The sequence below is a fragment of the Salvelinus namaycush genome, chromosome 13, assembly GCF_016432855.1.
Source record: "Salvelinus namaycush isolate Seneca chromosome 13, SaNama_1.0, whole genome shotgun sequence".
NCBI lineage: Eukaryota > Metazoa > Chordata > Actinopteri > Salmoniformes > Salmonidae > Salvelinus > Salvelinus namaycush.
In genome coordinates, this window is record NC_052319.1 from 45,842,905 (window position 1) to 45,855,240 (window position 12,336).

At 42.4% G+C, this 12,336-nt stretch overlaps 1 long non-coding RNA gene across 1 annotated transcript; it reads left to right on the forward strand.

The window, feature by feature from the left end:
- Window positions 1-4,297: 4,297 nt before the first annotated feature.
- Window positions 4,298-6,021, forward strand: LOC120058015. The gene is made up of 3 exons (XR_005477980.1): window positions 4,298-4,608; window positions 4,697-4,801; window positions 5,088-6,021. It is a non-coding gene; the product is annotated as an uncharacterized LOC120058015 (long non-coding RNA).
- Window positions 6,022-12,336: the final 6,315 nt, after the last annotated feature.

Sequence of the window (12,336 nt, forward strand, 5' to 3'; positions counted from 1 at the left end):
TGACAAAGCAGGTGGTAATGACCTGTTGACAAAGCAGGTGGTAATGACCTGTTGACAAAGCAGGTGGTAATGACCTGTTGACAAAGCAGGTGGTAATGACCTGTTGACAAAGCAGGTGGTAATGACCTGTTGACAAAGCAGGTGGTAATGACCTGTTGACAAAGCAGGTGGTAATGACCTGTTGACAAAGCAGGTGGTAATGACCTGTTGACAAAGCAGGTGGCAATGACCTGTTTACAAAGCAGGTGGTAATGACCTGTTGACAAAGCAGGTGGTAATGACCTGTTTACAAAGCAGGTGGTAATGACCTGTTTACAAAGCAGATGGTAATGACCTGTTGACAAAGCAGATGGTAATGACCTGTTTACAAAGAAGATGGTAATGACCTGTTTACAAAGAAGATGGTAATGACCTATTTACAAAGCAGATGGCAATGACCTGTTTACAAAGCAGATGGTAATGACCTGTTTACAAAGCAGATGGTAATGACCTATTTACAAAGCAGATGGTAATGACCTATTTACAAAGCAGATGGTAAGGACCTATTTACAAAGCAGATGGTAATGACCAATTTACAAAGCAGATGGTAATGACCTATTTACAAAGCAGATGGTAATGACCTATTGACAAAGCAGATGGTAATGACCTGTTGACAAAGCAGATGGTAATGACCTGTTTACAAAGCAGATGGTAATGACCTATTGACAAAGCAGATGGTAATGACCTATTTACAAAGCAGATGGTAATGACCTGTTTACAAAGCAGATGGTAATGACCTATTTACAAAGCAGATGGTAATGATCGATTTACAAAGTAGATGGTAATGATCTATTTACAAGCAGGTGGTTATGACCTATTGACAAAGCAGGTGGTTATGACCTATTGACATAGCAGGTGGTTATGACCTATAGACATAGCAGGTGGTTATGACCTATTGACATAGCAGGTGGTTATGACCTATTGACATAGCAGGTGGTTATGACCTATTGACATAGCAGGTGGTTATGACCTATTGACATAGCAGGTGGTTATGACCTATAGACAAAGCAAAACCTGCTATGTACTGCATCCTCGTACCATGTTGTCTACAGTGTGACCTGACTTGCACCTTCGTGGTGGTAATAGACTGTATTAGAAACAGAGAGCTTTGACACCACAGACACGACACAGTGAGTCATACATCTCAGACAGTGACTGACGAAGACGATGACCAACCAGTTATGGTGAAATACTACTACTAGCGTTGTGTTGAACTTGTTTGTTAGGATTTTGTAAATACGGATGTGACGGAATGCTTGACCCGTGAACCGGATATGATACTGAAATAAGGAGAACTGCTCCTCCTTGTCTGAAGCCTCATTCATATTTTCCCCTTCGCTCAGGAGCTTACGACACAGTATACAGTAAACTACTTTGTTGTTTCATTTTCCGTCATGTTTTCCATCAGTATCCTGCAGAATGCAATGGCCATCCTGAAATTAATTTGTATTTTGTTGTTATCTGGTAAGTTTTATATTCTCTTATCGTGTTGCTGTGGTTGTGTCCCTCGTGGCTTCCTCGTCTGTCCCTGGGCATTTTATCCACACGCCTTTACTTACAGATACAACATACAACCAAAGGCACATTATGATTTATTTATGTAGAACACAATGTGATAAAGTAATGGCTGTTTGGATAGGGCGTGGTTGTTCGTTTGTCTAAACAGAAAATTGTCTCTTCGTGGTTACCTCGAGGCCTTCGAATCATTGATTCAGTCTCCCGGCTTGAACACACATTCCACACACACTTTCACACAGAAACTCATGGCTCTGATAAATGAATAAATGAATCATAGATATGTGATAAAAAATGTAGTTGTGATTTGCATGTGGTTGTTAGCATGTGGTTGTGATTTACATGTGTTTGTAGCATTGTTAGCATGTGGTTGTGATTTACATGTGTTTGTAGCATTGTTAGCATGTGGTTGTGATTTACATGTGGTTGTAGCATTGTTAGCATGTGGTTGTAGCATTGTTAGCATGTGTTAGCAAACCGTGAAGAAGATAACAGTATAGCAGTCCTACATGCATACTGGTGGAATGGAGGTTACAGTATATGTTGAAAGCCATACCTGCATCCAGAGATATGTAGAGAAACATGAGAGAAAACAAAGTGTTTATTGAAGAGTGAAGCCGATAACCGAACTTTAAGACCTTGGTAGAACCTGGGTGAAGTAGGCCTTGTGGTGCTAACCAAACTTTAAGGCCTTGGTAGAACCTGGGTGAAGTAGGCCTTGTGGTGATAACCGAACTTTAAGGCCTTGGTAGAACCTGGGTGAAGTAGGCCTTGTGGTGATAACCGAACTTTAAGGCCTTGGTAGAACCTGGGTGAAGTAGGCCTTGTGGTGCTAACCGAACTTTAAGGCCTTGGTAGAACCTGGGTGAAGTAGGCCTTGTGGTGCTAACCAAACTTTAAGGCCTTGGTAGAACCTGGGTGAAGTAGGCCTTGTGGTGCGAATGTGAATTTCCTTTATTTTTCAGTCTGCCTACTTCTCACTTAAAACATAGTTTGGCTGTTTAATAGACAATAATGAATGAAGGTGATGAAGACATTCTAAATAAGTAAGAATTCTTTCCCTCCACGTCATTATACCTCTCATGTTACTAGGAGACAAAACCACCGGCATTCATTTCCTGGAATTTATACATACGTTCAGATGAATTATTTCTGTGGTGAATAAAATCTGATGTTAGTATTATTTCACATCATTGAATGTTTTAAAAGAAATGAGGAACATGACCTCAGCTTTACCTTAAAGCTCTGTCATTATCGCCCATGCTGTCGCCCATGCTATCGCCCATACCGGCTGTCGCCCATGCTGTCGCCCATGCTGTCGCCCATGCTATCGCCCATGCTCTAGTCTAGTAGCTGTAAATGCAGACAGGCCTAGTTGACGTCTCTTCATGAATGGAGACATTATTACATTTACATTTGAGTCATTTAGCAGACACTGTTAGCCAGAGTGACTTGCAGGAGCAATTAGGGCTAAGTTCCTTGGTGAATGGCACATTGGCAGAGTTTTTGCCTAGTCTTCTGGCGATTGGCCCAATGCTCGTAACCGCTACGCTGTCGTGGTGTTGTTCATTCCCTAAAAGATCTTTAATATCTCTCAATATACATACACCATATATTCAGAGATATTTTTAACACGCTGTCCCTTTGCACATAGCTTGGTTTTTCTTTCTGTTTTGGGGGTCTAGGTCTGGTTACTGTAAAGCACACTGTGACAAATGATATTACAATGCTGAGATAGTTACTCAACCAAACATGTCATCAGAGAAATCAGGGAGCAGAAATGGGTGATGTCATGCACCTTCCCATCGTCTTGGTAACCATGTGCTAGAATTAAATGGTAACCAAGTGCTAGAATGAAATGGTAACCAAGTGCTGCCATATTAATGAACAACCCAGTTTCATATGTTAACCTTGTGCTTCCAGATAAATGAAAAACTCAGTTTCAAATGTTCTTTCACAGCTTTTGGAAGAGAATAGTTTCCTTAACTTTCCAGGAACATGTTTGTTCAGGGGAACGTTCTTTATTTGTGTGCGCTGTGCTGTCTTAAGCTCTTTCAACCACTTTCTCTTATATTATGTAATTTCCTGTCAGTGAGCACATGATGTCATTATTATCTGTGTTGAATTCTGAGTTTAGTTTGTAACTTTGACATATTGGTATGTTTCAGCACCAGCTGTATCTGAGTTGGAAGTCACTGGGATTAGAGGAGAGTCTGTTCTCCTGTCCTGTGACCTGAATTCATCCACGGCCATCGACCCAGCAAGACTCCGGTTCCATTGGCAAGATAAGTCCGGAAAAGTGTTGTACTCGTTCAACAAAGGAGAAGAGAATCGACATCAGGATAACCTTTACACAAGCAGAACTAAAGCCTTTGGGTCTGAGATGAGTTCTGGGAATATCTCTATCAAACTCAGCCAAGTCACACTTGAAGACGAGCAGAATGGCTACTGGGCTTTCGCTACACTGTTTGACGAGAATGATAAGCATATCCACGGGAGTCCCGTTACCCTACTTGTGGCAGGTATGGTTGAGCTAATAGCACAGGAGGCTGCTGAGGGGAGGACTGGAATAGCGTCAACCACATGGGAACCATGTATTGGATGTGTTTGATACCATTCCATGTCCACCTGTGTGAATTATTCACAGCACTAATTCTGTCATTGTAGGAAATCATCAAACGTTATTATGGCACATTTCTAACATCTTCTTCTCTTTGCTTTGTTCACTTTCAGCACGGTTCCCGACACCCAGTGTGACTGTGAACAAGACAAATATGAATGCCACGTGTTCAACCCAGGGGGGATACCCACAGCCAGTCGTCACATGGACCATCCAGGACGTCCTATTGGCTCAGAACCGCACTCTGGACCCGTGGGAAGTACAGACCGAAAGACCATCTGATCCTGAAAGTGGACTGTACACCGTTTGGAGCCAAGTGAATATAAGAGAAAATCAGACGGTGACCTGCCATATCTTCAACCCCGTTCTGAGAGAGACTGTGAGCAACACAACCATCGTCAGCTCCAATCAGAGCATTAACACAGACCCTGCAGGTGCATGTGATAGGACGTAACACCACCACTCACTGCCTAATATTCATTAACTGAAAATTTAATCACTCATCTTGTCTTTTCCCCACAGGTGAAGTTCAGGAAGGCTTTTCTCCCAGAATTATTGGAGCTATTACAGTATTTATTCTGTTTGGCGTCGGTGTCGGTGTGGGGGGTTATTTATGGTACAGAAAACGTAAGTTGCAATTTCCGATGTTTTATTTCCTGTAATGAAATCAGATTCAGTACTTTATAAAGTTCTCTCAGTCTGTAATTACTCTGTCAGTGCCAAATCTAAGGATGTTATCTCCATTTATATTATTTTATATTATTTCACATTTGAGGAGTGACCAGTATGTGAAAATCACCTGGCCCTATGTACATTTCATTCTGTAGTTAGATGGGCTGCAGTGTATTTTTAATTGTGACTAAAACACTGATGCATGTTGATCTGGTTAATTATGACTAAAACACTGATCTAGGTTGTGGAGCCAGTGGTGGAACCAAAGAAGTTGAAGGAAATAACCATCAAGGCAATGGTAGTGTTGAGACAGAGCTTTTGGACAAGTTACTGTAGAGGTTCTGAAGCTTGTACCATGACCAAGGACTAGATTCAATCCGGACCAAAACGGAGCCCATATATACAGCATTTACCGTGAATGCATTCTCTGCAAATGCAGGATTGTTAGCTTTTAAATTTCACTAGTGCGGATCTTCAGTGGTCCAGACTGAATCCAGGCCTAAAACCATGTAAACCTCAACACACTGGTACAGTTGTGTACTCTCAGACTGACTTAGAGGAGACATTTTCACTGTGCCAAACAGACCTCACTGTGCCAAACAGACCTCACTGTGCCAAACAGACCTCACTCTGCCAAACAGACCTCACTGTGCCAAACAGACCTCACTGTGCCAAACAGACCTCACTGTGCCAAACAGACCTCACTCTGCCAAACAGACCTCACTCTGCCAAACAGACCTCACTGTGCCAAACAGACCTCACTGTGCCAAACAGACCTCACTGTGCCAAACAGACCTCACTGTGCCAAACAGACCTCACTGTGTTCAACATTAGGGACAGCTGCTTCAGATCTGTAACCAGATTTAGATTACATTTTGATTTTGTCTTTAATAAATATTGTTGTGAATATTCAAAAAGGTTCATGTATTATATTTATTTCAATGTCAAACTTTTTATTCTGGTATTTTCCTATACAGTAGGTGTATTGAAATTTGGCCATTCTATATTCGTATTATTTGGGGAAATTGTATTTGAAACTCATTTGAAATGTCCAGGATGTGGTTACATTTGGTAGAGAGACCCTTCTGCTGCATTGATGTAGCTAAACACATGTATGTGACCCATAACATTTGATTTGATGAAACATACTGCTTATTGCATTCAGTGGCTCATGGATAGATGCCCAAAGACACAAACACGCTGTTTATATCAACCTCAAGATTAAAAATAGATTTATCTTGAACTTAGGTTCATCTTAACAGAACTGTCAGTGAATGTTTTTTTATGAATGGTTAAAGGTTAAGAGATCCAATCCCTTAAAGTTGTGTGTGTCAGCTGTAGGGGTGTCCATGTTGCTGGGGATCGGAAGTGTCCGCTGAGAGAGAGGCAGGTTGAAGTGGCCAGAGTCTGAGTAGTGCAGAAGGTGTCGTATGTTGAGGCAGAGAAGAAAGTAGAGGAGGATAGATCAAAGGGGGAAAGGAGCCTGAGAGGATTCCAGTGAGTAGTAGATCTGTGCGTGTGTGTGATGTGCGTCTGTCTCAGTCACCAGATCCCAACCTAGTAGAACATTTATGGGAGATTGTGTTGCCTGAGACAGCGTTTTCCACCACCGTCAACAAAACACTAAATTATGGAATTGCTCCCTCCAATAGAGTTTCAGACACTTGTAGAATTTATGCCAAGGTGCATTGAATCTGTTCTGGTGGATCGTGGTGGCACAACACCCTATTAGCACACTATGTTGGTGTTTCCTTTACTTTGGCAGTTACCTGTAGTCATTATAGAATGAAATGTGATAGAATGTACACTAGTTACCTGTAGTCATTATAGAATGAGATGTGATAGAATGTAAACTAGTTACCTGTAGTCATTATAGAATGAGATGTGATAGAATGTACACTAGTTACCTGTAGTCATTATAGAATGAGATGTGATAGAATGTACACTAGTTACCTGTAGTCATTATAGAATGAGATGTGATAGAATGTAAACTAGTTACCTGTAGTCATTATAGAATGAGATGTGATAGAATGTACACTAGTTACCTGTATGTTTCTGTTACACAGTGTATTCTGAAAGTACTCAGACCCCTTGACTTTTTCACAATTTGTTACGCTACACCCTTACATGTATTCTACAATTGACTAAATTGTTGTTGTCCCCCCCCCCCCATCAAGCTACACACAATACCCATAATGACAAAGCAAAAACAGGTCTTTAGAAATGTATATATAAAAAAACTGAAATAAACCATTTACATAAGTATTCAGACCCTTTACTCAGTACTTTGTTGAAGCACCTTTGTCAGCGATTACAGCCTCGAGTCTTCTTGGGAATGACGCTACAAGCTTGGCAAACCCAGTCCCTGCCGTTGAAAAACATTCCCACAGCATGATGCTGCCACCACCATGCTTCACCTTAGGGATGGTGCCAGGCTCCCTCCAGACGTGACGCTTGGCATTCAGGCCAAAGAGTTCAATCTTGGCCACTCACTGACCAAGGCCCTTCTCCCCCGATTGCTCAGTTTGGCCAGGCGGTCAGCTCTAGGAATAGTCTTGGTGGTTCCAAACTTCCATTTACGAATGATGGAGGCCAAGTGTATTCCTGGAGACCTTCAATGCTGCAGACATTTTTTGTCTTGGTTTCTGCTCTGACATGTACTGTCAACTGTGGGACCTTATATACACAGGTGTGTGCCTTTCCAAATCATATCCAATCATTTGAATTTACCACAGGTGAACTCCAATCAAGTTGTAGAAACATCTCGAGGATGATCAATGGAAACATGATGCACCTGAGCTTAATTTCAAGTCTCATAGCAAAGGGTCTGAAATCTTATGTAAATAAGGTATTTCTGTTTTATATTTTTTATAGATTTGCAAAAATGTCTAAAAACCTGTTTTCACTTTATCGTCGTAATGATGAGACCAAGGCGCAGCGTGAAAAGAGTTCCACATATTTTTAATGAACTGAAACTCACCAAAACAAAACAACAAACAACCAAACCAAACGTGAAGCTACTAGTGTGCACGCTGGCACCTAACTATAGACAAGACCCCACACTAGAAAGTGGGAAAAAGGGCTGCCTAAATATGATCCCCAAAACAGCTGTCTCTGACTGGGAACCATATCAGGCCAACATAGACATACAAAAACCCCTAGACATACAAAAACCCCTATACATACAGAAACCTAGAGTACCCACCCTAGTCACACCCTGACCTAACCAAAATATAAAGAAAACAGAGATATCTAAGGTCAGGGCGTGACAGTGGGGTATTCTGTGTAGATTGATGAGGAACATGTTTATCTAATTCATTTTTTAATAAGGCTGTAACGTAACAAAATGTGGAAAAAGTCAAGGGGTCTGAATACTTTCCGAATGCACTGTATGATTATCTTACTGACTTAATCATTGTGAATCATTTATCAATTAGAGTAAACTATTTATTGTGTGAACACCATGTGACTTTTATTTTGATATGCTATTCTGGAGGTTGGGAGAAGAGCAGAGGTTATTGGGTAATGGTGGTCAGTCTAAGGATTGGAGTGTTTTGCCTGTCCCTAAGTTGTAGTACTCGGTGATTAAACATTCAAGTCTTGTAATACCGAGTCGCATTGTCCCTGGTCATCCTTCATGCTATCTGTCTAACACTATCAAGCCTAGACAGGGCATGGAGCTGAACATGTCATTCCTGCCTCTGGTTATTCATGTCCATGTCACTTGATCACGATGAAAACACAGAACTAGACGTGAGATCATACCCTGAGTGTACAAAACATTAGGAACACCTGCTCTTTCCACGACAGACTGATCATTGGAATCCAGGTGAAAGCTATGATCCCTTGTTGATGTCACATGTTAAATCCACTTTAATCAGTGTAGGTGAGGTGGAGGAGACATGTTAACCCCCTAAGTTCCATGTCCTTGCCTCTAGGGGAGATCTAATTAGCATTATACAAACAATTCCTATAAAAAACATTATGTTTAAGCTAGAGAGATGTATTTTTGCGTCTCACTTTTTATAACCCCTCTATGGAAAGATGGGACTCTCACGAGCATGATGGTGTTCTCTGTTTTGGTCTACGTCCCCCACAAGCGTCAAGCCGATCTGCCAACTTCTGTCTGGAGCATCCAAACAGTTTGGGCTACACACTAATACCCCTTCTGTCTGGAGAGTCTGAACAGTTTGGGCTACACACTAATACCCCTTCTGTCTGGAGAGTCTGAACAGTTTGGGCTACACACTAATACCCCTTCTGTCTGGAGCGTCCGAACAGTTTGGGGCTACACACTAATACCCCTTCTGTCTGGAGCGTCCGAACAGTTTGGGGCTACACACTAATACCCCTTCTGTCTGGAGCGTCCGAACAGTTTGGGGCTACACACTAATACCCCTTCTGTCTGGAGCGTCTGAACAGTTTGGGGCTACACACTAATACCCCTTCTGTCTGGAGCGTCCGAACAGTTTGGGCTACACACTAATACCCCTTCTGTCTGGAGAGTCTGAACAGTTTGGGCTACACACTAATACCCCTTCTGTCTGGAGAGTCTGAACAGTTTGGGCTACACACTAATACCCCTTCTGTCTGGAGCGTCTGAACAGTTTGGGCTACACACTAATACCCCTCTGTAGAAAGGTGAGACTCTCAGGAACACGTACATGTCAGTTGTTTTGTTCTAGGATGCCCTCAGGCCTCACAAGACTCGTCTGAAGGTCCCCGGTGTTGGATTGGACATTTTGAACATTGAGATATTAAACATTAAAAATATGTTTTCTGATCTTTCTTATATCTTTCAAATACACACTGCTCAAAAAAATAAAGGGAACACTTAAACAACACAATGTAACTCCAAGTCAATCACACTTCTGTGAAATCAAACTGTCCACTTAGGAAGCAACACTGATTGACAATAAATTTCACATGCTGTTGTGCAAATGGAATAGACAAAAGGTGGAAATTATAGGCAATTAGCAAGACACCCCCAATAAAGGAGTGATTCTGCAGGTGGTGACCACAGACCACTTCTCAGTTCCTATGCTTCCTGGCTGATGTTTTGGTCACTTTTGAATGCTGGCGGTGCTCTCACTCTAGTGGTAGCATGAGACGGAGTCTACAACCCACACAAGTGGCTCAGGTAGTGCAGCTCATCCAGGATGGCACATCAATGCGAGCTGTGGCAAGAAGGTTTGCTGTGTCTGTCAGCGTAGTGTCCAGAGCGTGGAGGCGCTACCAGGAGACAGGCCAGTACATCAGGAGACGTGGAGGAGGCCGTAGGAGGGCAACAACCCAGCAGCAGGACCGCTACCTCCGCCTTTGAGCAGAAGGAGCACTGCCAGAGCCCTGCAAAATGACCTCCAGCAGGCCACAGGCCACAGCAGGCCACAGGTTGTAGACTCAGTCCAGGGTCCACTAAGTCTGGAGGTGGTTCAGTCCAGGGTGGACTAAGTCTGGAGGTGGTTCAGTCCAGGGTGGACTAAGTCTGGAGGTGGTTCAGTCCAGGGTGGACTAAGTCTGGAGGTGGTTCAGTCCAGAGTGGACTAAGTCTGGAGGTGGTTCAGTCCAGGGTGGACTAAGTCTGGAGGTGGTTCAGTCCAGAGTGGACTAAGTCTGGAGGTGGCTCAGTCCAGGGTGGACTAAGTCTGGAGGTGGTTCAGTCCAGAGTGGACTAAGTCTGGAGGTGGTTCAGTCCAGGGTGGACTAAGTCTGGAGGTGGTTCAGTCCAGGGTGGACTAAGTCTGGAGGTGGTTCAGTCCAGGGTGGACTAAGTCTGGAGGTGGCTCAGTCCAGGGTGGACTAAGTCTGGAGGTGGTTCAGTCCAGAGTGGACTAAGTCTGGAGGTGGTTCAGTCCAGAGTGGACTAAGTCTGGAGGTGGTTCAGTCCAGGGTGGACTAGATGTATCCTAGATGTGTCCTAGATGTATCCTAGATGTTTCCTAGATGTATCCTAGATGTGTCCTAGATGTGTCCTAGATGTGTCCTAGATGTATCCTAGATGTATCCTAGATGTTTCCTAGATGTGTCCTAGATGTGTCCTAGATGTATCCTAGATGTGTCCTAGATGTGTCCTAGATGTGTCCTAGATGTATCCTAGATGTATCCTAGATGTATCCTAGATGTGTCCTAGATGTATCCTAGATGTATCCTAAATGTATCCTAGATGTATCCTAGATGTGTCCTAGATGTGTCCTAGATGTATCCTAGATGTATCCTAGATGTGTCCTAGATGTGTCCTAGATGTATCCTAAATGTATCCTAGATGTATCCTAGATGTATCCTAGATGTGTCCTAGATGTGTCCTAGATGTATCCTAAATGTGTCCTAGATGTATCCTAGATGTGTCCTAGATGTGTCCTAGATGTGTCCTAGATGTGTCCTAGATGTATCCTAGATGTGTCCTAGATGTATCCTAGATGTATCCTAGATGTATCCTAGATGTGTCCTAGATGTGTCCTAGATGTATCCTAGATGTGTCCTAGATGTATCCTAGATGTATCCTAGATGTGTCCTAGATGTATCCTAGATGTATCCTAAATGTATCCTAGATGTATCCTAGATGTATCCTAGATGTGTCCTAGATGTGTCCTAGATGTGTCCTAGATGTGTCCTAGATGTATCCTAGATGTATCCTAAATGTATCCTAGATGTATCCTAGATGTATCCTAGATGTGTCCTAGATGTGTCCTAGATGTATCCTAGATGTATCCTAGATGTATCCTAGATGTGTCCTAGATGTGTCCTAGATGTATTTTTATTTTTCATGGGGCAAATCTGGTCTGTGATATTGAGTTAGAAATGGTGTTCATTGTAACCACAATGTTACAAATAATTGAACACACACAACATGAGCAGATTCATTTGGTCAAAACAGTCAAAACATTTATATATTTAACACTGTCAGAAAGAATGTTGGCACTTATTTATTTACATCCAAAGCCATGAATGAGTGAGTCACTCAGCTTTATGCTGACAAATAATCACTGGACTCTCATTCCGTTTCTTCTTCACATCAGCAAAGAAGGCTTCCATGTTTCAGAAACTCACTTTAAATAGAGGCTCTACCGCTCTTTATATAGAGGCTCTATCCCTCTTTATGTAGAGGCTCTATTGCTCTTTATGTAGAGGCTCTATCGCTCTTTATGTAGAGGCTCTATCGCTCTTTATGTAGAGACTCTATCGCTCTTTATGTAGAGACTCTAACGCTCTTTATATAGAGGCTCTATCGCTCTTTAGATAGCGGCTCTACCGCTCTTTATATAGAGGCTCTACCGCTCTTTATATAGAGGCTCTATCACTCTTTATATAGAGGCTCTATCACTCTTTATGTAGAGGCTCTATCACTCTTTATATAGAGGCTCTATCACTCTTTATGTAGAGGCTCTATCCCTCTTTATGTAGAGGCTCTATCCCTCTTTATATAGAGGCTCTATCACTCTTTATGTAGAGGCTCTATCGCTCTTTATGTAGAGGCTCTATCACTCTTTATG